The sequence below is a fragment of the Gymnodraco acuticeps genome, unplaced genomic scaffold (assembly GCF_902827175.1).
Source record: "Gymnodraco acuticeps unplaced genomic scaffold, fGymAcu1.1, whole genome shotgun sequence".
NCBI classification, from domain to species: Eukaryota; Metazoa; Chordata; class Actinopteri; order Perciformes; family Bathydraconidae; genus Gymnodraco; species Gymnodraco acuticeps.
Window position 1 is genome coordinate 1,751,674 of NW_022989890.1, and position 26,327 is coordinate 1,778,000.

Consider the following 26,327-nt stretch of genomic DNA (forward strand, 5'->3'; position numbering starts at 1 on the left):
ATACTGTTGACGCAGATACCAAAGGGAAATCACAGGGCTAGTGGCGCAACGGATAACGCGTCTGACTACGGATCAGAAGATTCTAGGTTCAAATCCTGGCTAGCTCGGATGTTTGAGCAAGGAAGTCACTTCAACAGTACGTCTCTCCAACATCGTCATGATTAGTCACCAACTGCATTAATAACTCTAGACTCTATAATGTCCTATATCCTTTTGCCATTACTACACAGGAGGGTTGGAGAGTGATCCAGACGCAGACACAAATAAATGAATTTCCGGTCCTTTGGTGAAGTTTATTACATTACATGTTACTTGTTAGACGCTTTTATCCAAAGCGACTTACATACTCAATACTGTGGACATCCCCACAGGAGCAATTTTTATAGCAAGTTTATAATGATGTTTTATTTAGAGTTTACATACCAAGGTTTAATTACAGTCAATAGTTGTGGTGAGCATCTGCCGGGCTGGTGAAATCGGTATGCTCTCTTCCTCCTGTGTCTTGTCCTTTCCTGTCACCTATGACCCCTTTTATACACCCGGTGCAGCTAAACCCCGCCACCAAGTGTTTAAAATAGTATTGCACTATACATATAAATTAAATAAACTGACATGCCATCAACACCCATAAAATGGCTCCTACATATGTTGTCACACAATTTCAAAGTTCCAACTCTGCTATAAGAATGAAGCGCTTGTGGCCGTTTCAGTATAGTGGTTAGTACTCAGCGTTGTGGCCACACAGATAAACATGTTTTTCCCCTGCAGTAATGTCCCAGAGACTCTATAATCAACTGATAGCAGGTTACCAGAGGGGGTATAGCTCAGTGGTAGAGCATTTGACTGCAGATCAAGAGGTCCCCAGTTCAAATCTGGGTGCCCCCTACATAATTTGAACCTGTGTTTAATGTTATATGTATACTGTACAAGCAATGATGTGTTGATCAATTACAAAGCACTCAATTAACAGATGGGCCGTTATCATATAGTTAACCGTACTGTCTGTGTTGCCGCAACAACTATATTTCGTTGCCAGCTTTAATGTTGTTGCTTTAAATCGCTCTATCTTCACTTCTTTTTTTAATGTGTGAGTAGATAACAATGTAGATGAAATGAGCGGAAATATGATATGCAGTCTTCCACCAATCTATCACAACACAGAACTCAGAAAAGCATGTGACCATACTGTTGACGCAGATACCAAAGGGAAATCACAGGGCTAGTGGCGCAACGGATAACGCGTCTGACTACGGATCAGAAGATTCTAGGTTCAAATCCTGGCTAGCTCGGATGTTTTAGCAAGGAACTCACTTCAACAATACGTCTCTCCAACATCGTCATGATTAGTCACCAACTGCATTAATACATATAGACTCTATAATGTCAAGCATTCACAGCTTTCTTGGAGTCTTACAGGAATTGTTAGTGTTACTTGCTGATCTTCTGTAGTTCAAAAACAAAATTGGGCCCTGAAGGACAAAGTAAGTATTTGTGTCACAATATTCAAAATCCCAACTCTGCTATAAGATCAATGAAGTGCGCGGTGAACCAAGTGGCTGTTTAGTATAGTGGTTAATAACATTTTTTGTCCTACAATAGTTTCACAGATACTGAATGTGCAACTGAAAACTGTTTAATACAGGGGGTATAGCTCAGTGGTATAGCATTTGACTGCAGATCAAGAGGTCCCTAGTTCAAATCTGGGTGCCCCCTACATAGTTTTTACCCGTGTGTAATGTTATATGTATACAAGCAATGATGTGCAAATAAATTACAAAGCACTCAATGAACAAATGGGCCGTTATCATATAGTTAACCGTACTGTCTGTGTTGCCGCAACAACCCTATTTCGATGCCAGCTTTAATGTGGTTGCTTTATCTTCACTTATATTTGCAATTTGTCAGTGTAACTTATGATATCATATCACATAAGAAAACAATGTAGATTAAATGAGAGTAAATATGATATGCAGTCTTCCACCAATCTATCACAACACAGAACTCAGAAAAGCATGTGACCATACTGTTGACGCAGATACCAAAGGGAAATCACAGGGCTAGTGGCGCAACGGATAACGCGTCTGACTACGGATCAGAAGATTCTAGGTTCAAATCCTGGCTAGCTCGGTCAACTTTATTCAGGAAATCATTTCAACAGTACATCTCTCCAACGTAAACATGAATAGTCATTAGCCGCTTTCACACCAAATACTTTTCCGTACTTAGTTCCCAGCACTGAGAACCGCCATGGAACTAATGGCGCGTTTCCACTGCAGCGGGTAGCCCCGTTTAAGCGTCCTTAACCGTCCTCAAGCGGCCAGGCCGGTTTTTGGTGGCGTTTCCATATAGCCTAGTACCGGCTAGCGGGTACTTTTTCCCTCTTTTTCCAGCCTCATAAAATCGTGGTTCCCTCAGACCAGGGCCAGGGCTGAACTAATGACGTCAACACTCTCGACTGCTGATTGGTCAGAGAGAATCGTCACAAGATTGCGCGCGAGTTCATCCCTAGCGTCGCATATATATCTAGAAGCAAGCTTGCAGCATTTTTATACACAGCATTTTGTAAACGGAGGAGCTACAAAAATGGCTACTTCTAAGAAAAGCACACCGTGGTCGACCGAGGAGGTGACGACGTTCCTTCATCTCATTGGGGATGATAAAATCCAGCGGGAGCTCGACGGAACAACTCGAAATGTGAACAAAAACAAAGCCGATCGCCCCGCCCTACACTGCGTTGCTAGCCCAGGTCCTAAACTGTAATGGAAATGCGCCACGGCCTGGGCCGGCCAGCGAGGCAGCCCGAGGCCAGAGCGAGGACGCTTAGGAACGCTTAAACGGGGCTACCCCGCTGCAGTGGAAACGCGCCATAAGCGGCGATCGCGTTCACACCGGAATAAGTTCCTTGAGGGAAGATTACGCATATGAAGCCGTTGATGTCACTTCTTCTTCTTCTGCTTTGGGTTTACTGGCAGGCAGCAAACAACTTCACGGCGTATACTGCCAACCGAAGTCCCCGGAGTTGGGGTAGTCGCCAGAACGCCGACACCTCCTCATCACTCCACCGCTCCAATGTTTTTTTATGTGTTGCCACAAGTTATGCTCTCTCCGTTGGTGCGCGGGCTAATGCTAATAATGCTAATGCCATCAAATACAATGGCGGCTTCGAAAAACTTTTCCGAGTTTTACGGGGCGTGGTTTGCAATTCGCCCAGCCAATCAGAAATTGGAACCCTATAATGTCAAGCATTCCCAGCATTCATAGGACTTTTTAGAATGACTTGCTAATCATCTGTTTTTTCAAAAACAAAATTCGGCCCTGAATGACAAAATCCTTTAAAGTATGTTGTCACACAATATCAAAGTTCCAACTCTGCTATAAGAATGAAGCGCTTGTGGCCGTTTCAGTATAGTGGGTAGTACTGAGCGTTGTGGCCACACAGATAAACATGTTTTTTCCCCTGCAGTAATGTCCCAGAGACTCTATAATCAACTGATAGCAGGTTACCAGAAGGGGTATAGCTCAGTGGTAGAGCATTTGACTGCAGATCAAGAGGTCCCCAGTTCAAATCTGGGTGCCCCCTACATAATTTGAACCTGTGTTTAATGTTATATGTATACAAGCAATGATGTGTTGATCAATTACAAAGCACTCAATTAACAGATGGGCCGTTATCATATAGTTAACCGTACTGTCTGTGTTGCCGCAACAACTATATTTCGATGCCAGCTTTAATGTTGTTGCTTTAAATCGCTCTATCTTCACTTCTTTTTTTAATGTGTGAGTAGATAACAATGTAGATGAAATGAGCGGAAATATGATATGCAGTCTTCCACCAATCTATTACAACACAGAACTCAGAAAAGCATGTGACCATACTGTTGACGCAGATACCAAAGGGAAATCACAGGGCTAGTGGCGCAACGGATAACGCGTCTGACTACGGATCAGAAGATTCTAGGTTCAAATCCTGGCTAGCTCGGATGTTTTAGCAAGGAACTCACTTCAACAATACGTCTCTCCAACATCGTCATGATTAGTCACCAACTGCATTAATACATATAGACTCTATAATGTCAAGCATTCACAGCTTTATTGGAGTCTTATAGGAATTGTTAGTGTTACTTGCTGATCTTCTGTAGTTCAAAAACAAAAATTGGGCCCTGAAGGACAAAGTAAGTATTTGTTGTCACAATATTCAAAATCCCAACTCTGCTATAAGATCAATGAAGTGCGCGGTGAACCAAGTGGCTGTTTAGTATAGTGGTTAATAACATTTTTTGTCCTACAATAGTTTCACAGATATTGAATGTGCAACTGAAAACTATTTAATACAGGGGGTATAGCTCAGTGGTAGAGCATTTGACTGCAGATCAAGAGGTCCCTAGTTCAAATCTGGGTGCCCCCTACATAGTTTTTACCCGTGTGTAATGTATATGTATACAAGCAATGATGTGCAAATCAATTACAAAGCACTCAATGAACAAATGGGCCGTTATCATATAGTTAAACCGTACTGTCTGTGTTGCCGCAACAACCCTATTTCGATGCCAGCTTTAATGTGGTTGCTTTATCTTCACTTATATTTGCAATTTGTCAGTGTAACTTATGATATCATATCACATAAGAAAACAATGTAGATTAAATGAGAGTAAATATGATATGCAGTCTTCCACCAATCTATCACAACACAGAACTCAGAAAAGCATGTGACCATACTGTTGACGCAGATACCAAAGGAAAATCACAGGGCTAGTGGCGCAACGGATAACGCGTCTGACTACGGATCAGAATATTCTAGGTTCAAATCCTGGCTAGCTCGGTTAACTTTAGCCAGGAAATCACTTCAACAGTACATCTCTCCAACGTAAACATGAATAGTCATTAGCCGCTTTCACACCAAATACTTTGCCGTACTTAGTTCCCAGCACTGAGAACCCCCATGGAACTAAGCGGTGATCGCGTTCACACACCGGAATAAGTTCCTTGAGGGAGATTACGCATATGAAAGCCGTTGATATCACTTCTTCTTCTTCTCTGCTTTGGGTTTACTGGCAGGCAAGCAAACAACTTCACGGCGTATACTGCCAACCGAAGTCCCCGGAGTTGGGGTAGTCGCCAGAACGCCGACACCCTCCTCATCACTCCACCGCTCCAATGTTTTTTTATGTGTTGCCACAAGTTATTCTCTCTCCGTTGGTGCGCGGGCTAATGCTAATAATGCTAATGCCATCAAATACAATGGCGGCTTCGAAAAACTTTTCCGAGTTTTACGGGGCGTGGTTTGCAATTCGCCCAGCCAATCAGAAATTGGAACCCTATAATGTCAAGCATTCCCAGCATTCATAGGACTTTTAGAATGACTTGCTAATCATCTGTTTTTTCAAAAACAAAATTCGCCCTGAATGACAAAATCCTTTAAAGTATGTTGTCACACAATATCAAAGTTCCAACTCTGCTATAAGAATGAAGCGCTTGTGGCCGTTTCAGTATAGTGGGTAGTACTCAGCGTTGTGGCCACACAGATAAACATGTTTTTTCCCCTGCAGTAATGTCCCAGAGACTCTATAATCAACTGATAGCAGGTTACCAGAGGGGGTATAGCTCAGTGGTAGAGCATTTGACTGCAGATCAAGAGGTCCCCAGTTCAAATCTGGGTGCCCCCTACATAGTTTGTACCCGTGTTTAATGTTATATGTATACAAGCAATAAGAAAACAATGTAGATTAAATGAAAGGAAATATAATATTCAGTCTTCCACCAATCTATCACAACGCAAAACTCAGAAAAACATCTTGCCATACCGTTGACACAGATGGCACAGGGAATTCACAGGGCTAGTGGCGCAACGGATAAAGCGTCTGACTACAGATCAGAAGATTCTAAGTTCAAATCCTGGCTAGCTCGGATCCTTTGAGACAGGAAATCACTTCAACAGTACATCTCTCCAATATATAAATGAATAGTCATTGAACATCTGGTACTATGGGTTAATGGGCTTTCACCAACTGCATAAATAACCCTGAACCCTATAATGTCAAGCATTCCCAGCATTCATGGAAGCTCGTAGGGCTTTTTAGAATTACTTGCTAATCATCTGTTTTTTCAAAAACAAAATTCGGCCCTGAATGACAAAATCCTTTAAAGTATGTTGTCACACAATATCAAAGTTCCAACTCTGCTATAAAAATGAAGCGCTTGTGGCCGTTTCAGTATAGTGGGTAGTACTCAGCGTTGTGGCCACACAGATAAACATGTTTTTCCCCTGCAGTAATGTCCCAGAGACTCTATAATCAACTGATAAGAAAATAATGTAGATTAAATGAGAGGAAATATAATATCCAGTCTTCCACCAATATATCACAACACAGAACTCAGAAAAACATCTTGCCATACTGTTGACGTAGATACTAGCGATAAATCACAGGGCTAGTGGCGCAACGGATAACGCGTCTGACTACGGATCAGAAGATTCTAGGTTCAAATCCTGGCTAGCTCGGATGTTTGAGCAAGGAAATCACTTCAACAATACGTCTCTCCAACATCGTCATGATTAGTCACCAACTGCATTAATAACTCTAGACTCTATTATGTCCTATATCCTTTTGCCATTACTACACAGGAGGGTTGGAGAGTGATCCAGACGCAGACACAAATAAATGAATTTCCGGTCCTTTGGTGAAGTTTATTACATTACATGTTACTTGTTAGACGCTTTTATCCAAAGCGACTTACATACTCAATACTGTGGACATCCCCACAGGAGCAATTTTTATAGCAAGTTTATAATGATGTTTTATTTAGAGTTTACATACCAAGGTTTAATTACAGTCAATAGTTGTGGTGAGCATCTGCCGGGCTGGTGAAATCGGTATGCTCTCTTCCTCCTGTGTCTTGTCCTTTCCTGTCACCTATGACCCCTTTTATACACCCGGTGCAGCTAAACCCCGCCACCAAGTGTTTAAAATAGTATTGCACTATACATATAAATTAAATAAACTGACATGCCATCAACACCCATAAAATGGCTCCTACATATGTTGTCACACAATTTCAAAGTTCCAACTCTGCTATAAGAATGAAGCGCTTGTGGCCGTTTCAGTATAGTGGTTAGTACTCAGCGTTGTGGCCACACAGATAAACATGTTTTTCCCCTGCAGTAATGTCCCAGAGACTCTATAATCAACTGATAGCAGGTTACCAGAGGGGGTATAGCTCAGTGGTAGAGCATTTGACTGCAGATCAAGAGGTCCCCAGTTCAAATCTGGGTGCCCCCCTACATAATTTGAACCTGTGTTTAATGTTATATGTATACAAGCAATGATGTGTTGATCAATTACAAAAGCACTCAATTAACAGATGGGCCGTTATCATATAGTTAACCGTACTGTCTGTGTTGCCGCAACAACTATATTTCGATGCCAGCTTTAATGTTGTTGCTTTAAATCGCTCTATCTTCACTTCTTTTTTTAATGTGTGAGTAGATAACAATGTAGATGAAATGAGCGGAAATATGATATGCAGTCTTCCACCAATCTATCACAACACAGAACTCAGAAAAGCATGTGACCATACTGTTGACGCAGATACCAAAGGGAAATCACAGGGCTAGTGGCGCAACGGATAACGCGTCTGACTACGGATCAGAAGATTCTAGGTTCAAATCCTGGCTAGCTCGGATGTTTTAGCAAGGAACTCACTTCAACAATACGTCTCTCCAACATCGTCCATGATTAGTCACCAACTGCATTAATACATATAGACTCTATAATGTCAAGCATTCACAGCTTTCTTGAGTCTTATAGGAATTGTTAGTGTTACTTGCTGATCTTCTGTAGTTCAAAAACAAAATTGGGCCCTGAAGGACAAAGTAAGTATTTGTGTCACAATATTCAAAATCCCAACTCTGCTATAAGATCAATGAAGTGCGCGGTGAACCAAGTGGCTGTTTAGTATAGTGGTTAATAACATTTTTTGTCCTACAATAGTTTCACAGATACTGAATGTGCAACTGAAAACTGTTTAATACAGGGGGTATAGCTCAGTGGTAGAGCATTTGACTGCAGATCAAGAGGTCCCTAGTTCAAATCTGGGTGCCCCCTACATAGTTTTTACCCGTGTGTAATGTTATATGTATACAAGCAATGATGTGCAAATCAATTACAAAGCACTCAATGAACAAATGGGCCGTTATCATATAGTTAACCGTACTGTCTGTGTTGCCGCAACAACCCTATTTTGATGCCAGCTTTATGTGGTTTGCTTTACGTTCACTTATTTTTGCAATTTGTCAGTGTAACTTATGATATCATATCACATAAGAAAACAATGTAGATTAAATGAGAGTAAATTATAGTCGTCTTCCACTAATCTGTCATACATAGAACTCAGAAAAACATCTTGCCATACCGTTGACACAGATACCACACGGAGTTCACAGGGCTAGTGGCGCAACGTATAACGCGTCTGACTACGGAATCAGAAGATTCTAGGTTAAAATCCTGGCTAGCTCGGATCCTTTTAGCCAGAAATCACTTCAACAGTACATCTCTCCAACGTAAACATGAATAGTCATTAATTAACTAAGCGGCGATCGCGTTCCACGTCCTCAAGCGGCCAGGCCGGTTATTTTGGTGGCGTTTCCATATAGCCTAGTACCGGCTAGCGGGTACTTTTTCCCTCTTTTCCGGCCTCATAAAATCGTGGTTCCCTCAGACCAGGGCCAGGGCTGAACTAATGACGTCACACTCTCGACTGCTGATTGGTCAGAGAGAATCGTCACAAGATTGCGCGCGAGTTCATCCCTAGCGTCGCATATATATCTAGAAGCAAGCTTGCAGCATTTTTATACACAGCATTTTGTAAACGGAGGAGCTACAAAAATGGCTACTTCTAAGAAAAGCACACCGTGGTCGACCGAGGAGGTGACGACGTTCCTTCATCTCATTGGGGATGATAAAATCCAGCGGGAGCTCGACGGAACAACTCGAAATGTGAACAAAAACAAAGCCGATCGCCCCGCCTACACTGCGTTGCTAGCCCAGGTCCTAAACTGTAATGGAAATGCGCCACGGCCTGGGCCGGCCAGCGAGCAGCCCGAGGCAAAAAAAGTTCCTTGAGGGAAGATTACGCATATGAAGCCGTTGATGTCACTTCTCTCTTCTTCTTCTGCTTTGGGTTACTGGCAGGCAGCAAACAACTTCACGGCGTATACTGCCAACCGAAGTCCCCGGAGTTGGGGTAGTCGCCAGAACGGCCGACACCCCTCCTCATCACTCCACCGCTCCAATGTTTTGTTTTGTGTTGCCACAAGTTATTCTCTCTCCGTTGGTGCGCGGGCTAATGCTAATAATGCTATGCCATCAAATACATGGGCGGCTTCGAAAAACTTTTTCCGAGTTTTACGGGAGGTGGTTTGCAATTCGCCCAGCCAATCAGAAAATTGGAACCCTATAATGTCAAGCATTCCCAGCATTCATAGGACTTTTTAGAATGACTTGCTAATCATCTGTTTTTTCAAAACAAAATTCGGCCCTGAATGACAAAATCCTTTAAAGTATGTTGTCACACAATATCAAAGTTTCCAACTCTGCTATAAGAATAAAGCGCTTGTGGCCGTTTCAGTATAGTGGGTAGTACTGAGCGTTGTGGCCACACAGATAAACATGTTTTTTCCCCTGCAGTAATGTCCCAGAGACTCTATAATCAACTGATAGCAGGTTACCAGAAGGGGGTATAGCTCAGTGGTAGAGCATTTGACTGCAGATCAAGAGGTCCCCAGTTCAAATCTGGGTGCCCCCTACATAATTTGAACCTGTGTTTAATGTTATATGTATACAAGCAATGATGTGTTGATCAATTACAAAGCACTCAATTAACAGATGGGCCATTATCATATAGTTAACCGTACTGTCTTGTGTTGCCGCAACAACTATATTTCGATGCCAGCTTTAATGTTGTTGCTTTAAAAATCGCTCTATCTTCACTTCTTTTTTTAATGTGTGAGTAGATAACAATGTAGATTGAAAATGAGAGGAAATATGATATGCAGTCTTCCACCAATCTATTACAACACAGACTCAGAAAAGCATGTGACCATACTGTTGACGCAGATACCAAAGGGAAATCACAAGGGCTAGTGGCGCAACGTGATAACGCGTCTGACTACGGATCAGAAGATTCTAGGTTCAAATCCTGGCTAGCTCGGATGTTTTGCAAGGAAACTCACTTCAACAATACGTCTCTCCACATCGTCATGATTAGTCACCAACTGGCATTATACATATAGACTCTATAATGTCAAGCATTTCACAGCTTTCTTGGAGTCTTATAGGAATTGTTAGTGTTACTTGCTGATCTTCTGTAGTTCAAAAAACAAAATTGGGCCCTGCAGGACAAAGTAAGTATTTGTTGTCACAATATTCAAAATCCCAACTCTGCTATAGATCAATGAAGTGCGCGGTGATGAACCCAAGTGGCTTGTTTAGTATAGTGGTTAATAACATGTTTGTGTCCTACAATAGTTTCACAGATATTGAATGTGCAACTGAAAACTATTTAATACAGGGGGTATAGCTCAGTGGTAGAGCATTTGACTGCAGATCAAGAGGTCCGTAGTTCAAATCTGGGTGCCCCCTACATAGTTTTTTAACCCGTGTGTAATGTTATATGTATACAAGCAATGATGTGCAAATCAATTACAAAGCACTCAATGAACAAATGGGCCGTTATCAGATAGTTAACCGTACTGTCTGTGTTGCCCGCAACAACCCTATTTTGATGCCAGCTTTAATGTGGTTGCTTTATCTTCCTTATATTGGCAATTTGTCAGTGTAACTTATGATATCATATCAACATAAGAAAACAATGTAGATTAAATGAGAGTAAATATGATATGCAGTCTTCCACCAATCTATCACAACACAGAACTCAGAAAAGCATGTGACCATACTGTTGACGCAGATACCAAAGGGAAATCACAGGGCTAGTGGCGCAACGGATAACGCGTCTGACTACGGAATCAGAAGATTCTAGGTTCAAATCCTGGCTAGCTCGGATGTTTGAGCAAGGAAGTCACTTCAACCAATACGTCTCTCCAACATCGTCATGATTAGTCACCAACTGCATACTAACTCTAGACTCTATTAATGTCCTATATCCTTTTGCCATTACTACACAGGAGGGTTGGAGAGTGATCCAGACGCAGAGACACAAATAAATGAATTTCCGGTCCTTTGGTGAAGTTTATTACATTACATGTTACTTGTTAGACGCTTTTATCCAAAGCGACTTACATACGCAATACTGTGGACATCCCCACAGGAGCAATTTTTATAGCAAGTTTATAATGATGTTTTATTTAGAGTTACATACCAAGGTTTAATTACAGTCAATAGTTGTGGTGAGCATCTGCCGGGCTGGTGAAATCGGTATGCCTCTCTTCCTCCTGTGTCTTCGTCCTTTCCTGTCACCTATGACCCCTTTTTATACACCCGGTGCAGCTAACCCACCCCGCCACCAAGTGTTTAAAATAGTATTGCACTATACATATAAATTAAATAAACTGACATGCCATCAACACCCATAAAATGGCTCCTACATATGTTGTCACACAATTTCAAAGTTCCAACTCTGCTATAAGAATGAAGCGCTTGTGGCCGTTTCAGTATAGTGGTTAGTACTCAGCGTTGTGGCCACACAGATAAACATGTTTTTCCCCTGCAGTAATGTCCCAGAGACTCTATAATCAACTGATAGCAGGTTACCAGAGGGGGTATAGCCTCAGTGGTAGAGCATTTGACTGCAGATCAAGAGGTCCCCCAGTTCAAATCTGGGTGCCCCCTACATAATTTGAACCTGTGTTTAATGTTATATGTATACAAGCAATGATGTGTTGATCAATTACAAAGCACTCAATTAACAGATGGGCCGTTATCATATAGTTAACCGTACTGTCTGTGTTGCCGCAACAACTATATTTCGATGCCAGCTTTAATGTTGTTGCTTTAAATCGCTCTATCTTCACTTCTTTTTTTAATGTGTGAGTAGATAACAATGTAGATTAAATGAGCGGAAATATGATATGCAGTCTTCCACCAATCTATCACAACACAGAACTCAGAAAAGCATGTGACCATACTGTTGACGCAGATACCAAAGGGAAATCACAGGGCTAGTGGCGCAACGGATAACGCGTCTGACTACGGATCAGAAGATTCTAGGTTCAAATCCTGGCTAGCTCGGATGTTTTAGCAAGGAACTCACTTCAACAATACGTCTCTCCAACATCGTCATGATTAGTCACCAACTGCATTAATACATATAGACTCTATAATGTCAAGCATTCACAGCTTTCTTGGAGTCTTACAGGAATTGTTAGTGTTACTTGCTGATCTTCTGTAGTTCAAAAACAAAATTGGGCCCTGAAGGACAAAGTAAGTATTTGTGTCACAATATTCAAAAATCCCAACTCTGCTATAAGATCAATGAAGTGCGCGGTGAACCAAGTGGCTGTTTAGTATAGTGGTTAATAACATTTTTTGTCCTACAATAGTTTCACAGATACTGAATGTGCAACTGAAAACTGTTTAATACAGGGGGTATAGCTCAGTGGTAGAGCATTTGACTGCAGATCAAGAGGGTCCCTAGTTCAAATCTGGGTGCCCCCTACATAGTTTTTACCCGTGTGTAATGTTATATGTATACAAGCAATGATGTGCAAATCAATTACAAAGCACTCAATGAACAAATGGGCCGTTATCATATAGTTAACCGTACTGTCTGTGTTGCCGCAACAACCCTATTTTGATGCCAGCTTTAATGTGGTTGCTTTATCTTCACTTATATTTGCAATTTGTCAGTGTAACTTATGATATCATATTCACATAAGAAAACAATGTAGATTAAATGAGAGTAAATATGATATGCAGTCTTCCACCAATCTATCACAACACAGAACTCAGAAAAGCATGTGACCATACTGTTGACGCAGATACCAAAGGGAAATCACAGGGCTAGTGGCGCAACGGATAACGCGTCTGACTACGGATCAGAAGATTCTAGGTTCAAATCCTGGCTAGCTCGGTTAACTTTAGCCAGGAAATCACTTCAACAAGTACATCTCTCCAACATCGTCATGATTAGTCACCAACTGCATTAATACATATAGACTCTATAATGTCAAGCATTCACAGCTTTTCTTCGAGTCTTATAGGAATTGTTAGTGTTACTTGCTGATCTTCTGTAGTTCAAAAACAAAATTGGGCCCTGAAGGACAAAGTAAGTATTTGTGTCACAATATTCAAAATCCCAACTCTGCTATAAGATCAATGAAGTGCGCGGTGAACCAAGTGGCTGTTTAGTATAGTGGTTAATAACATTTTTTGTCCTACAATAGTTTCACAGATACTGAATGTGCAACTGAAAACTGTTTTAATACAGGGGGGTATAGCTCAGTGGTATAGCATTTGACTGCAGATCAAGAGGTCCCTAGTTCAAATCTGGGTGCCCCCTACATAGTTTTTTACCCGTGTGTAATGTTATATGTATACAAGCAATGATGTGCAAATAATTACAAAGCACTCAATGAACAAATGGGGCCGTTATCATATAGTTAACCGTACTGTCCTGTGTTGCCGCAACAACCCTATTTCGATGCCAGCTTTAATGTGGTTGCTTTATCTTCACTTATATTTTGCAATTTGTCAGTGTAACTTATGATATCATATCACATAAGAAAACATGTAGATTAAATGAGAGTAAATATGATATGCAGTCTTCCACCAATCTATCACAACACAGAACTCAGAAAAGCATGTGGACCATACTTTGTGACGCAGATACCAAAGGGAAATCAACAGGGCTAGTTGGCGCAACGATAACGCGTCTGACTACGGATCAGAAGATTCTAGGTTTCAAATCCTGGCTAGCTCGGTCAACTTTATTCAGGAAATCAATTTCAACAGTACATCTCTCTAACGTAAACATGAATAGTCCTTAGCCCGCTTTCACAACCAAATACTTTTCCGTACTTAGTTCCCAGCACTGAGAACACCCATGGAACTAATGGCAGCGTTTCCACTGGCAGCGGGTAGCCCCGTTTAAGCGTCCTTAAAACCGTCCTCAACGGCCAGGCCGGTTTTTGGTGGCGTTTCCATATAGCCTAGTACCGGCTAGCGGGTACTTTTTCCCTCTTTTTCCGGCCTCATAAATCGTGGTTCCCTCAGAACAGGGCCAGGGCTGAACTAATGACGTCAACAACTCTCGACTGCTGATTGGTCAGAGGAGAATCCGTCACAAGATTGCGCGCGAGTTCATCCCTAGCGTCGCATATATATCTAGAAGCAAGCTTGCAGCATTTTTATACACAGCATTTTGTAAACGGAGGAGCTACAAAAATGGCTACTTTCTAAGAAAAGCACACCGTGGTCGACCGAGGAGGTGACGACGTTCCTTCATCTCATTGGGGATGATAAAATCCAGCGGGAGCTCGACGGAACAACTCGAAATGTGAACAAAAACAAAGCCGACTCGCCCCGCCTACACTGCGTTGCTAGCCCAGGTCCTAAACTGTAATGGAAATGCGCCACGGCCTGGGCCGGCCAGCGAGGCAGCCCGAGGCCAGAGCGAGGACGCTTAGGAACGCTTAAACGGGGCTACCCCGCTGCAGTGGAAACGCGCCATAAGCGGCGATCGCGTTCACACACCGGAATAAGTTCCTTGAGGGGAAGATTACGCATATGAAGCCGTTGATGGCACTTCTTCCTTCTTCTGCTTTGGGTTTACTGGCAGGCAGCAAACAACTTCACGGCGTATACTGCCAACCGAAATCCCCGGAGTTGGACACGCCGACACCTCCTCATCACTCCACCGCTCCAATGTTTTTTTTATGTGTTGCCACAAGTTAGCTCTCTCCGTTGGTGCGCGGGCTAATTGCTAATAATGCTAATGCCATCAAATACAATGGCGGCTTCGAAAAACTTTTCCGAGTTTACGGGGCGTGGTTGCATTCGCCCAGCCAATCAGAAATTGGAACCCTATAATGTCAAGCATTACCCAGCATTCATAGGACTTTTTAGAATGACGTGCTAATCATCTGTTTTTTCAAAAACAAAATTCGGCCCTGAATGACAAAATCCTTTTAAAGTATGTTGTCACACACATATCAAAGTTCCAACTCTGCCTCATAAGAATGAAGCGCTTGTGGCCGTTTCAGTATAGTGGGTAGTACTGAGCGTTGTGGCCACACAGATAAACATGTTTTTCCCCTGCAGTAATGTCCCAGAGACTCTATAATCAACTGATAGCAGGTTACCAGAAGGGGTATAGCTCAGTGGTAGAGCATTTGACTGCAGATCAAGAGGTCCCCAGTTCAAATCTGGGTGCCCCCTACTATTTGAACCTGTGTTTAATGTTATATGTATACAAGCAATGATGTGTTGATCAATTACAAAGCACTCAATTAACAGATGGGCCGTTATCATATAGTTAACCGTACTGTCTGTGTTGCCGCAACAACTATATTTCGATGCCAGCTTTAATGTTGTTGCTTTAAATCGCTCTATCTTCACTTCTTTTTTTAATGTGTGAGTAGATAACAATGTAGATGAAATGAGCGGAAATATGATATGCAGTCTTCCACCAATCTATTACAACACATAACTCAGAAAAGCATGTGACCATACTGTTGACGCAGATACCAAAGGGAAATCACAGGGCTAGTGGCGCAACGGATAACGCGTCTGACTACGGATCAGAAGATTCTAGGTTCAAATCCTGGCTAGCTCGGATGTTTTAGCAAGGAACTCACTTCAACAATACGTCTCTCCAACATCGTCATGATTAGTCACCAACTGCATTAATACATATAGACTCTATAATGTCAAGCATTCACAGCTTTCTTGGAGTCTTATAGGAATTGTTAGTGTTACTTGCTGATCTTCTGTAGTTCAAAAACAAAATTGGGCCCTGAAGGACAAAGTAAGTATTTGTTGTCACAATATTCAAAATCCCAACTCTGCTATAAGATCAATGAAGTGCGCGGTGAACCAAGTGGCTGTTTAGTATAGTGGTTAATAACATTTTTGTCCTACAATAGTTTCACAGATATTGAATGTGCAACTGAAAACTATTTAATACAGGGGGTATAGCTCAGTGGTAGAGCATTTGACTGCAGATCAAGAGGTCCGTAGTTCAAATCTGGGTGCCCCCTACATAGTTTTACCCGTGTGTAATGTTATATGTATACAAGCAATGATGTGCAATCAATTACAAAGCACTCAATGAACAAATGGGCCGTTATCATATAGTTAACCGTACTGTCTGTGTTGCCGCAACAACCCTATTTTGATGCCAGCTTTAATGTGGTTGCTTTATCTTCACTTATATTTGCAATTTGTCAGTGTAACTTATGATATCATATCACATAAGAAAACAATGTAGATTAAATGAGAGTAAATATGATATGCAGTCTTCCACCAATCTATCACAACACAGAACTCAGAAAAGCATGTGACCATACTGTTGACGCAGATACCAAAGGGAAATCACAGGGCTAGTGGCGCAACGGATAACGCGTCTGACTACGGATCAGAAGATTCTAGGTTCAAATCCTGGCTAGCTCGGATGTTTGAGCAAGGAAGTCACTTCAACAGTACGTCTCTCCAACATCGTCATGATTAGTCACCAACTGCATTAATAACTCTAGACTCTATATGTCCTATATCCTTTTGCCATTACTACACAGGAGGGTTGGAGAGTGATCCAGACGCAGACACAAATAAATGAATTTCCGGTCCTTTGGTGAAGTTTATTACATTACATGTTACTTGTTAGACGCTTTTATCCAAAGCGACTTACATACTCAATACTGTGGACATCCCCACAGGAGCAATTTTTATAGCAAGTTTATAATGATGTTTTATTTAGCGTTTACATACCAAGGTTTAATTACAGTCAATAGTTGTGGTGAGCATGCCGGGCTGGTGAAATCGGTATCCTCTCTTCCTCCTGTGTCTCGTCCTTTCCTGTCACCTATGACCCCTTTTATACACCCGGTGCAGCTAAACCCCGCCACCAAGTGTTTAAAATAGTATTGCACTATACATATAAATTAAATAAACTGACATGCCATCAACACCCATAAAATGGCTCCTACATATGTTGTCACACAATTTCAAAGTTCCAACTCTGCTATAAGAATGAAGCGCTTGTGGCCGTTTCAGTATAGTGGTTAGTACTCAGCGTTGTGGCCACACAGATAAACATGTTTTTCCCCTGCAGTAATGTCCCAGAGACTCTATAATCAACTGATAGCAGATTACCAGAGGGGGTATAGCTCAGTGGTAGAGCATTTGACTGCAGATCAAGAGGTCCCCAGTTCAAATCTGGGTGCCCCCACATAATTTGAACCTATGTTTAATGTTATATGTATACAAGCAATGATGTGTTGATCAATTACAAAGCACTCAATTAACAGATGGGCCGTTATCATATAGTTAATAACCGTACTGTCTGTGTTGCCGCAACAACTATATTTCGATTGCCAGCTTTAATGTTGTTGCTTTAAATCGCTCTATCTTCACTTCTTTTTTTAATGTGTGAGTAGATAACAATGTAGATGAAATGAGCGGAAATATGATATGCAGTCTTCCACCAATCTATCACAACACAAACTCAGAAAAGCATGTGACCATACTGTTGACGCAGATACCAAAGGGAAATCACAGGGCTAGTGGCGCAACGGATAACGCGTCTGACTACGGATCAGAAGATTCTAGGTTCAAATCCTGGCTAGCTCGGATGTTTTAGCAAGGAACTCACTTCAACAATACGTCTCTCCAACATCGTCATGATTAGTCACCAACTGCATTAATACATATAGACTCTATAATGTCAAGCATTCACAGCTTTCTTGGAGTCTTATAGGAATTGTTAGTGTTACTTGCTGATCTTCTGTAGTTCAAAAACAAAATTGGGCCCTGAAGGACAAAGTAAGTATTTGTGTCACAATATTCAAAATCCCAACTCTGCTATAAGATCAATGAAGTGCGCGGTGAACCAAGTGGCTGTTTAGTATAGTGGTTAATAACATTTTTTGTCCTACAATAGTTTCACAGATATTGAATGTGCAACTGAAAACTATTTAATACAGGGGGTATAGCTCAGTGGTAGAGCATTTGACTGCAGATCAAGAGGTCCCTAGTTCAAATCTGGGTGCCCCCTACATAGTTTTTACCCGTGTGTAATGTTATATGTATACAAGCAATGATGTGCAAATCAATTACAAAGCACTCAATGAACAAATGGGCCGTTATCATATAGTTAACCGTACTGTCTGTGTTGCCGCAACAACCCTATTTTGATGCCAGCTTTAATGTGGTTGCTTTATCTTCACTTATATTTGCAATTTGTCAGTGTAACTTATGATATCATATCACATAAGAAAACAATGTAGATTAAATGAGAGTAAATATGATATGCAGTCTTCCACCAATCTATCACAACACAGAACTCAGAAAAGCATGTGTGACCATACTGTTGACGCAGATACCAAAGGGAAATCACAGGGCTAGTGGCGCAACGGATAACGCGTCTGACTACGGATCAGAAGATTCTAGGTTCAAATCCTGGCTAGCTCGGATGTTTGAGCAAGGAAGTCACTTCAACAGTACGTCTCTCCAACATCGTCATGATTAGTCACCAACTGCATTAATAACTCTAGACTCTATAATGTCCTATATCCTTTGCCATTACTACACAGGAGGGTTGGAGAGTGATCCAGACGCAGACACAAATAAATGAATTTCCGGTCCTTTGGTGAAGTTTATTACATTACATGTTACTTGTTAGACGCTTTTATCCAAAGCGACTTACATACTCAATACTGTGGACATCCCCACAGGAGCAATTTTTATAGCAAGTTTATAATGATGTTTTATTTAGCGTTTACATAGGTTTAATTACAGTCAATAGTTGTGGTGAGCATGCCGGGCTGGTGAAATCGTATCCTCTCTTCCTCCTGTGTCTCGTCCTTTCCTGTCACCTATGACCCCTTTTATACACCCGGTGCAGCTAAACCCCGCCACCAAGTGTTTAAAATAGTATTGCACTATCATATAAATTAAATAAACTGACATGCCATCAACACCCATAAAATGGCTCCTACATATGTTGTCACACAATTTCAAAGTTCCAACTCTGCTATAAGATGAAGCGCTTGTGGCCGTTTCAGTATAGTGGTTAGTACTCAGCGTTGTGCCACACAGATAAACATGTTTTTCCCCTGCAGTAATGTCCCAGAGACTCTATAATCAACTGATAGCAGATTACCAGAGGGGGTATAGCTCAGTGGTAGAGCATTTGACTGCAGATCAAGAGGTCCCCAGTTCAAATCTGGGTGCCCCCTACATAATTTGAACCTGTTTAATGTTATATGTATACAAGCAATGATGTGTTGATCAATTACAAAGCACTCAATTAACAGATGGGCCGTTATCATATACTTATGATAACCGTACTGTCTGTGTTGCCGCAACAACTATATTTCGTTGCCAGCTTTAATGTTGTTGCTTTAAATCGCTCTATCTTCACTTCTTTTTTTAATGTGTGAGTAGATAACAATGTAGATTAAATGAGCGGAAATATGATATGCAGTCTTCCACCAATCTATCACAACACAGAACTCAGAAAGCATGTGACCATACTGTTGACGCAGATACCAAAGGGAAATCACAGGGCTAGTGGCGCAACGGATAACGCGTCTGACTACGGATCAGAAGATTCTAGGTTCAAATCCTGGCTAGCTCGGATGTTTTAGCAAGGAACTCACTTCAACAATACGTCTCTCCAACATCGTCATGATTAGTCACCAACTGCATTAATACATATAGACTCTATAATGTCAAGCATTCACAGCTTTCTTGGAGTCTTACAGGAATTGTTAGTGTTACTTGCTGATCTTCTGTAGTTCAAAAACAAAAATTGGGCCCTGAAGGACAAAGTAAGTATTTGTGTCACATATTCAAAATCCCAACTCTGCTATAAGATCAATGAAGTGCGCGTGTGAACCAAGTGGCGTTTAGTATAGTGGTTAATAACATTTTTTGGTCCTACAATAGTTTCACAGATACTGAATGTTGCAACTGAAACTGTTTAATACAGGGGGTATAGCTCAGTGGTATAGCATTGACTGCAGATCAAGAGGTCCCTGTTCAAATCTGGGTGCCCCCTACATAGTTTTACCCATGTGTAATGTTTATGTATACAAGCAATGATGTGCAAATAATTACAAAGCACTCAATGAACAAATGGGCCGTTATCATATAAGTTAACCGTACTGTCTGTGTTGCCGCAACAACCCTATTTTGATGCAGCTTTAATGTGGTTGCTTTATCTTCACTTATATTTGCAATTTGTCAGTGTAACTTATGATATCATATCACATAAGAAAACAATGTAGATTAAATGAGAGTAAAATATGATATGCAGTCTTCCACCAATCTATCACAACACAGAACTCAGAAAAAAGCATGTGACCATACTGTTGACGCAGATACCAAAGGGAAATCACAGGGCTAGTGGCGCAACGGATAACGCGTCTGACTACGGATCAGAAGATTCTAGGTTCAAATCCTGGCTAGCTCGGTTAACTTTAGCCAGGAAATCACTTCAACAGTACATCTCTCCAACATCGTCATGATTAGTCACCAACTGCATTAATACATATAGACTCTATAATGTCAAGCATTCACAGCTTTCTTCGGAGTCTTATAGGAATTGTTAGTGTTACTTGCTGATCTTCTGTAGTTCAAAAACAAAATTGGGCCCTGAAGGACAAAGTAAGTATTTGTCACAATATTCAAATCCCAACTCTGCTATAAGATCAATGAAGTGCGCGGTGAACCAAGTGGCTGTTTAGTATAGTGGTTAATAACATTTTTTGTCCTACAATAGTTTCACAGATACTGAATGTGCAACTGAAAACTGTTTAATACAGGGGTATAGCTCAGTGGTATAGCATTTGACTGCAGAACTCAAGAGGGTCCCTAGTTCAAATCTGGGTGCCCCCTACATAGTTTTTACCCATGTGTAATGTTAATGTATACCAAGCAATGATGTGCAATAATTACCAAAGCACTCAATGAACAAATGGGCCGTTATCATATAGTTAACCGTACTGTCTGTGTTGCCATGCGCAACAATCCCTATTTCGATTGCCAGCTTTAATGTGCGTTTGCTTTATCTTCAACTTATATTGCAATTTGTCAAGTGTAACTTATGATAATCATATCACATAAGAAAACCAATGTAGATTACAATGAGGCGTAAATAGATAATTGCAGTCTTCCACCAATCTATCACAACACAGAACTCAGAAAAGCATGTGACCATACTGTTGACGCAGATACAAAGGGACATCACAGGGCTAGTGGCGCAACGGATTAAACGCGTCTGATACGGATCAGAAGATTCTAGGTTCAAATCCTGGCTAGCTCGGTCAACTTTATTCAGGAATCATTTCAACAGTACATCTCTCCAACGTAAACATGAATAGTCATTAGCCGCTTTCACACCAAATACTTTTCCGTACTTAGTTCCCAGCACCTGAGAACCCCCATGGAACTAATGGCGCGTTTCCACCTGCAGCGGGTAGCCCCGTTTAAGCGTCCTTAAACCGTCCTCAAGCGGCCAGGCCGGTTTTTGGTGGCGTTTCCATATAGCCTAGTACCGGCTAGCGGGTACTTTTTCCTCTTTTTCCGGCCTCATAAAATCGTGGTTCCCTCAGACCAGGGCCAGGGCTGAACTAATGACGTCAACACTCTCGACTGCTGATTGGTCAGAGAGAATCGTCACAAGATTGCGCGCGAGTTCATCCCTAGCGTCGCATATATATCTAGAAGCAAGCTTGCAGCATTTTATACACAGCATTTTGTAAACGGAGGAGCTACAAAAATGGCTACTTCTAAGAAAAGCACACCGTGGTCGACCGAGGAGGGTGACGACGTTCCTTCATCTCATTGGGGGATGATAAAATCCAGCGGGAGCCGACGGAACAACTCGAAATGTGAACAAAAACAAAGCCGATCGCCCCGCCTACACTGCGTTGCTTAGCCCAGGTCCTAAACTGTAATGGAATGCGCCACGGCCTGGGGCCGGCAGCGAGCAGCCCGAGGCCAGAGCGAGGACGCTTAGGAACGCTTATAAACGGGGCTACCCCGCTGCAGTGGAAACGCGCCATAAGCGGCGATCGCGTTCACACCGGAATAAGTTCCTTGAGGGAAGATTACGCATATGAAGCCGTTGATGTCCACTTCTTCTTCTTCTGCTTTGGGTTTACTGGCAGGCAGCAAACAACTTCACGGCGTATACTGCCAACCGAAGTCCCCGGAGTTGGGGTAGTCGCCAGAAACGCCGACACTCCTCATCACTCCACCGCTCCAATGGTTTTTTATGTTGTTGCCACAAGTTATGCTCTCTCGTTGGTGAGCGGCTAATGCTAATAATGCTAATGCCATCAAATACAAATGGCGGCTTCGAAAAAACTTTTCCGAGTTTTACCGGGGCGTGGTTTGCAATTCGCCCAGCCAATCAGAAATTGGAACCCTATAATGTCAAGCATTCCCAGCATTCATAGGACTTTTTAGAATGACTTGCTAATCATCTGTTTTTTTCAAAAACAAAATTCGGCCCTGAATGACAAAATCCTTTAAAGTATGTTGTCACACAATATCAAAGTTCCAACTCTGCTATAAGAATAAAGCGCTTGTGGCCGTTCAGTATAGTGGGTAGTACTGAGCGTTGTGGCCACACAGATAAACATGTTTTTTCCCCTGCAGTAATGTCCCAGAGACTCTATAATCAACTGATAGCAGGTTACCAGAAGGGGTATAGCTCAGTGGTAGAGCATTTGACTGCAGATCAAGAGGTCCCCAGTTCAAATCTGGGTGCCCCCTACATAATTTGAACCTGTGTTTAATGTTATATGTATACAAGCAATGATGTGTTGATCAATTACAAAGCACTCAATTAACAGATGGGCCATTATCATATAGTTAACCGTACTGTCTGTGTTGCCGCAACAACTATATTTCGATGCCAGCTTTAATGTTGTTGCTTTAAATCGCTCTATCTTCACTTCTTTTTTTAATGTGTGAGTAGATAACAATGTAGATGAAATGAGCGGAAATATGATATGCAGTCTTCCACCAATCTATTATAACACAGAACTCAGAAAAGCATGTGACCATACTGTTGACGCAGATACCAAAGGGAAATCACAAGGGCTAGTGGCGCAACGGATAACGCGTCTGACTACGGATCAGAAGATTCTAGGTTCAAATCCTGGCTAGCTCGGATGTTTTAGCAAGGAACTCACTTCAACAATACGTCTCTCCAACATCGTCATGATTAGTCACCAACTGCATTAATACATATAGACTCTATAATGTCAAGCATTCACAGCTTTCTTGGAGTCTTATAGGAATTGTTAGTGTTACTTGCTGATCTTCTGTAGTTCAAAAACAAAATTGGGCCCTGAAGGACAAAGTAAGTATTTGTTGTCCACAATATTCAAAATCCCAACTCTGCTATAAGATCAATGAAGTGCGCGGTGAACCAAGTGGCTGTTTAGTATAGTGGTTAATAACATTTTTTGTCCTACAATAGTTTCACAGATATTGAATGTGCAACTGAAAAACTATTTAATACAGGGGGTATAGCTCAGTGGGTAGAGCATTTGACTGCAGATCAAGAGGTCCCTAGTTCAAATCTGGGGTGCCCCCTACATAGTTTTTTACCCGTGTGTAATGTTATATGTATACAAGCAATGATGTGCAAATCAATTACAAAGCACTCAATGAACAAATGGGCCGTTATCATATAGTTAACCGTACTGTCTGTGTTGCCGCAACAACCCTATTTCGATGCCAGCTTAATGTGGTTGCTTTATCTTCACTTATATTTGCAATTTGTCAGTGTAACTTATGATATCATATCACATAAGAAAACAATGTAGATTAAATGAGAGTAAATATGATATGCAGTCTTCCACCAATCTATCACAACACAGAACTCAGAAAAGCATGTGACCATACTGTTGACGCAGATACCAAAGGAAAATCACAGGGCTAGTGGCGCAACGGGATAACGCGTCCTGACTAACGGATCAGAATATTCTAGGTTCAAAATCCTGGCTAGCTCGGTTAACTTAGCCAGGAAATCACTTCAACAGTACATCTCTCCAACGTAAACATGAATAGTTCATTAGCCGCTTTCACACCAAATACTTTGCCGTACTTAGTTCCCAGCACTGAGAACCCCCATGGAACTAAGCGGTGATCGCGTTCACACCGGAATAAGTTCCTTGAGGGAAGATTACGCATATGGAAGCCGTTGATATCACTTCTTCTTCTTCTGCTTTGGGTTTACTGGCAGGCAGCAAACAACTTCACGCGGTAGTATACTGCCAACCGAAGTCCCCGGAGTTGGGGGTAGTCCGCCAGAACGCCGACACCTCCTCATCACTCCACCGCTCCAATGTTTTTTTATGTGTTGCCACAAGTTATTCTCTCTCCGTTGGTGCGCGGGCTAATGCTAATAATGCTAATGCCATCAATACAATGGCGGCTTCGAAAAACTTTTCCGAGTTTTACGGGGCGTGGTTTGCAATTCGCCCAGCCAATCAGAAATTGGAACCCTATAATGTCAAGCATTCCCAGCATTCATAGGACTTTTTAGAATGACTTGCTAATCATCTGTTTTTTCAAAAACAAAATTCCGCCCTGAATGACAAAATCCTTTAAAGTATGTTGTCACACAATATCAAAGTTCCAACTCTGCTATAAGAATGAAGCGCTTGTGGCCGTTTCAGTATAGTGGGTAGTACTCAGCGTTGTGGCCACACAGATAAACATGTTTTTCCCCTGCAGTAATGTCCCAGAGACTCTATAATCAACTGATAGCAGGTTACCAGAGGGGGTATAGCTCAGTGGTAGAGCATTTGACTGCAGATCAAGAGGTCCCCAGTTCAAATCTGGGTGCCCCCTACATAGTTTGTACCCGTGTTTAATGTTATATGTATACAAGCAATAAGAAAACAATGTAGATTAAATGAAAGGAAATATAATATTCAGTCTTCCACCAATCTATCACAACACAAAACTCAGAAAAACATCTTGCCATACCGTTGACACAGATGGCACAGGGAATTCACAGGGCTAGTGGCGCAACGGATAAAGCGTCTGACTACAGATCAGAAGATTCTAAGTTCAAATCCTGGCTAGCTCGGATCCTTTGAGACAGGAAATCACTTCAACAGTACATCTCTCCAATATATAAATGAATAGTCATTGAACATCTGGTACTATGGGTTAATGGGCTTTTCACCAACTGCATAAATAACCCTGAACCCTATAATGTCAAGCATTTCCAGCATTCATGGAAGCTCGTAGGGCTTTTTAGAATTACTTGTTAATCATCTGTTTTTTCAAAAACAAAATTCGGCCCCTGAACGACAAAATCCTTTAAAGTATGTTGTCACACAATATCAAAGTTCCAACTCTGCTATAAGAATGAAGCGCTTGTGGCCGTTTCAGTATAGTGGGTAGTACTCAGCGTTGTGGCCACACAGATAAACATGTTTTTCCCCTGCAGTAATGTCCCAGAGGACTCTATAATCAACTGATAAGAAAATAATGTAGATTAAATGAGAGGAAATATAATATCCAGTCTTCCACCAATATATCACAACACAGAACTCAGAAAACATCTTGCCATACTGTTGACGCAGATACTAGCGGGAAATCACAGGGCTAGTGGCGCAACGGATAACGCGTCTGACTACGGATCAGAAGATTCTAGGTTCAAATCCTGGCTAGCTCGGATGTTTGAGCAAGGAAGTCACTTCAACAATACGTCTCTCCAACATCGTCATGATTAGTCACCAACTGCATTAATAACTCTAGACTCTATAATGTCCTATATCCTTTTGCCATTACTACACAGGAGGGTTGGAGAGTGATCCAGACGCAGACACAAATAAATGAATTTCCGGTCCTTTGGTGAAGTTTATTACATTACATGTTACTTGTTAGACGCTTTTATCCAAAGCGACTTACATACTCAATACTGTGGACATCCCCACAGGAGCAATTTTTATAGCAAGTTTATAATGATGTTTTATTTAGCGTTTACATACCAAGGTTTAATTACAGTCAATAGTTGTGGTGAGCATGCCGGGCTGGTGAAATCGGTATCCTCTCTTCCTCCTGTGTCTCGTCCTTTCCTGTCACCTATGACCCCCTTTTATACACCCGGTGCAGCTAAACCCCGCC

The 26,327-nt window shown here is 41.7% G+C and overlaps 1 protein-coding gene and 25 non-coding genes across 27 annotated transcripts in view; 25 read left to right on the forward strand and 1 right to left on the reverse strand.

Moving 5' to 3' along the window:
- LOC117536251 (cilia- and flagella-associated protein 54-like) overlaps positions 1 to 26,327 on the reverse strand; it is a 158,924-nt gene that overhangs the window by 46,586 nt on the left and 86,011 nt on the right. The window lies entirely within an intron of this gene.
- On the forward strand, positions 814 to 885 carry trnac-gca. The gene has a single exon. It is a non-coding gene; the product is annotated as a tRNA-Cys (tRNA).
- Positions 1,217 to 1,289, forward strand: trnar-acg. The gene has a single exon. It is a non-coding gene; the product is annotated as a tRNA-Arg (tRNA).
- Positions 2,055 to 2,127, forward strand: trnar-acg. The gene has a single exon. It is a non-coding gene; the product is annotated as a tRNA-Arg (tRNA).
- On the forward strand, positions 3,907 to 3,979 carry trnar-acg. The gene has a single exon. It is a non-coding gene; the product is annotated as a tRNA-Arg (tRNA).
- On the forward strand, positions 4,334 to 4,405 carry trnac-gca. The gene has a single exon. It is a non-coding gene; the product is annotated as a tRNA-Cys (tRNA).
- trnac-gca lies at positions 5,592 to 5,663 on the forward strand. Its single transcript has one exon. It is a non-coding gene; the product is annotated as a tRNA-Cys (tRNA).
- On the forward strand, positions 6,424 to 6,496 carry trnar-acg. Its single transcript has one exon. It is a non-coding gene; the product is annotated as a tRNA-Arg (tRNA).
- On the forward strand, positions 7,203 to 7,274 carry trnac-gca. The gene has a single exon. It is a non-coding gene; the product is annotated as a tRNA-Cys (tRNA).
- trnar-acg lies at positions 7,603 to 7,675 on the forward strand. Its single transcript has one exon. It is a non-coding gene; the product is annotated as a tRNA-Arg (tRNA).
- On the forward strand, positions 8,028 to 8,099 carry trnac-gca. The gene has a single exon. It is a non-coding gene; the product is annotated as a tRNA-Cys (tRNA).
- trnac-gca lies at positions 9,727 to 9,798 on the forward strand. Its single transcript has one exon. It is a non-coding gene; the product is annotated as a tRNA-Cys (tRNA).
- trnar-acg lies at positions 12,167 to 12,239 on the forward strand. Its single transcript has one exon. It is a non-coding gene; the product is annotated as a tRNA-Arg (tRNA).
- Positions 13,008 to 13,080, forward strand: trnar-acg. The gene has a single exon. It is a non-coding gene; the product is annotated as a tRNA-Arg (tRNA).
- trnar-acg lies at positions 15,711 to 15,783 on the forward strand. Its single transcript has one exon. It is a non-coding gene; the product is annotated as a tRNA-Arg (tRNA).
- Positions 16,547 to 16,619, forward strand: trnar-acg. Its single transcript has one exon. It is a non-coding gene; the product is annotated as a tRNA-Arg (tRNA).
- trnac-gca lies at positions 17,323 to 17,394 on the forward strand. Its single transcript has one exon. It is a non-coding gene; the product is annotated as a tRNA-Cys (tRNA).
- On the forward strand, positions 17,723 to 17,795 carry trnar-acg. Its single transcript has one exon. It is a non-coding gene; the product is annotated as a tRNA-Arg (tRNA).
- trnac-gca lies at positions 18,148 to 18,219 on the forward strand. The gene has a single exon. It is a non-coding gene; the product is annotated as a tRNA-Cys (tRNA).
- trnar-acg lies at positions 18,563 to 18,635 on the forward strand. The gene has a single exon. It is a non-coding gene; the product is annotated as a tRNA-Arg (tRNA).
- Positions 19,331 to 19,402, forward strand: trnac-gca. The gene has a single exon. It is a non-coding gene; the product is annotated as a tRNA-Cys (tRNA).
- On the forward strand, positions 19,731 to 19,803 carry trnar-acg. Its single transcript has one exon. It is a non-coding gene; the product is annotated as a tRNA-Arg (tRNA).
- On the forward strand, positions 20,568 to 20,640 carry trnar-acg. The gene has a single exon. It is a non-coding gene; the product is annotated as a tRNA-Arg (tRNA).
- trnar-acg lies at positions 23,277 to 23,349 on the forward strand. The gene has a single exon. It is a non-coding gene; the product is annotated as a tRNA-Arg (tRNA).
- trnac-gca lies at positions 24,969 to 25,040 on the forward strand. The gene has a single exon. It is a non-coding gene; the product is annotated as a tRNA-Cys (tRNA).
- On the forward strand, positions 25,803 to 25,875 carry trnar-acg. The gene has a single exon. It is a non-coding gene; the product is annotated as a tRNA-Arg (tRNA).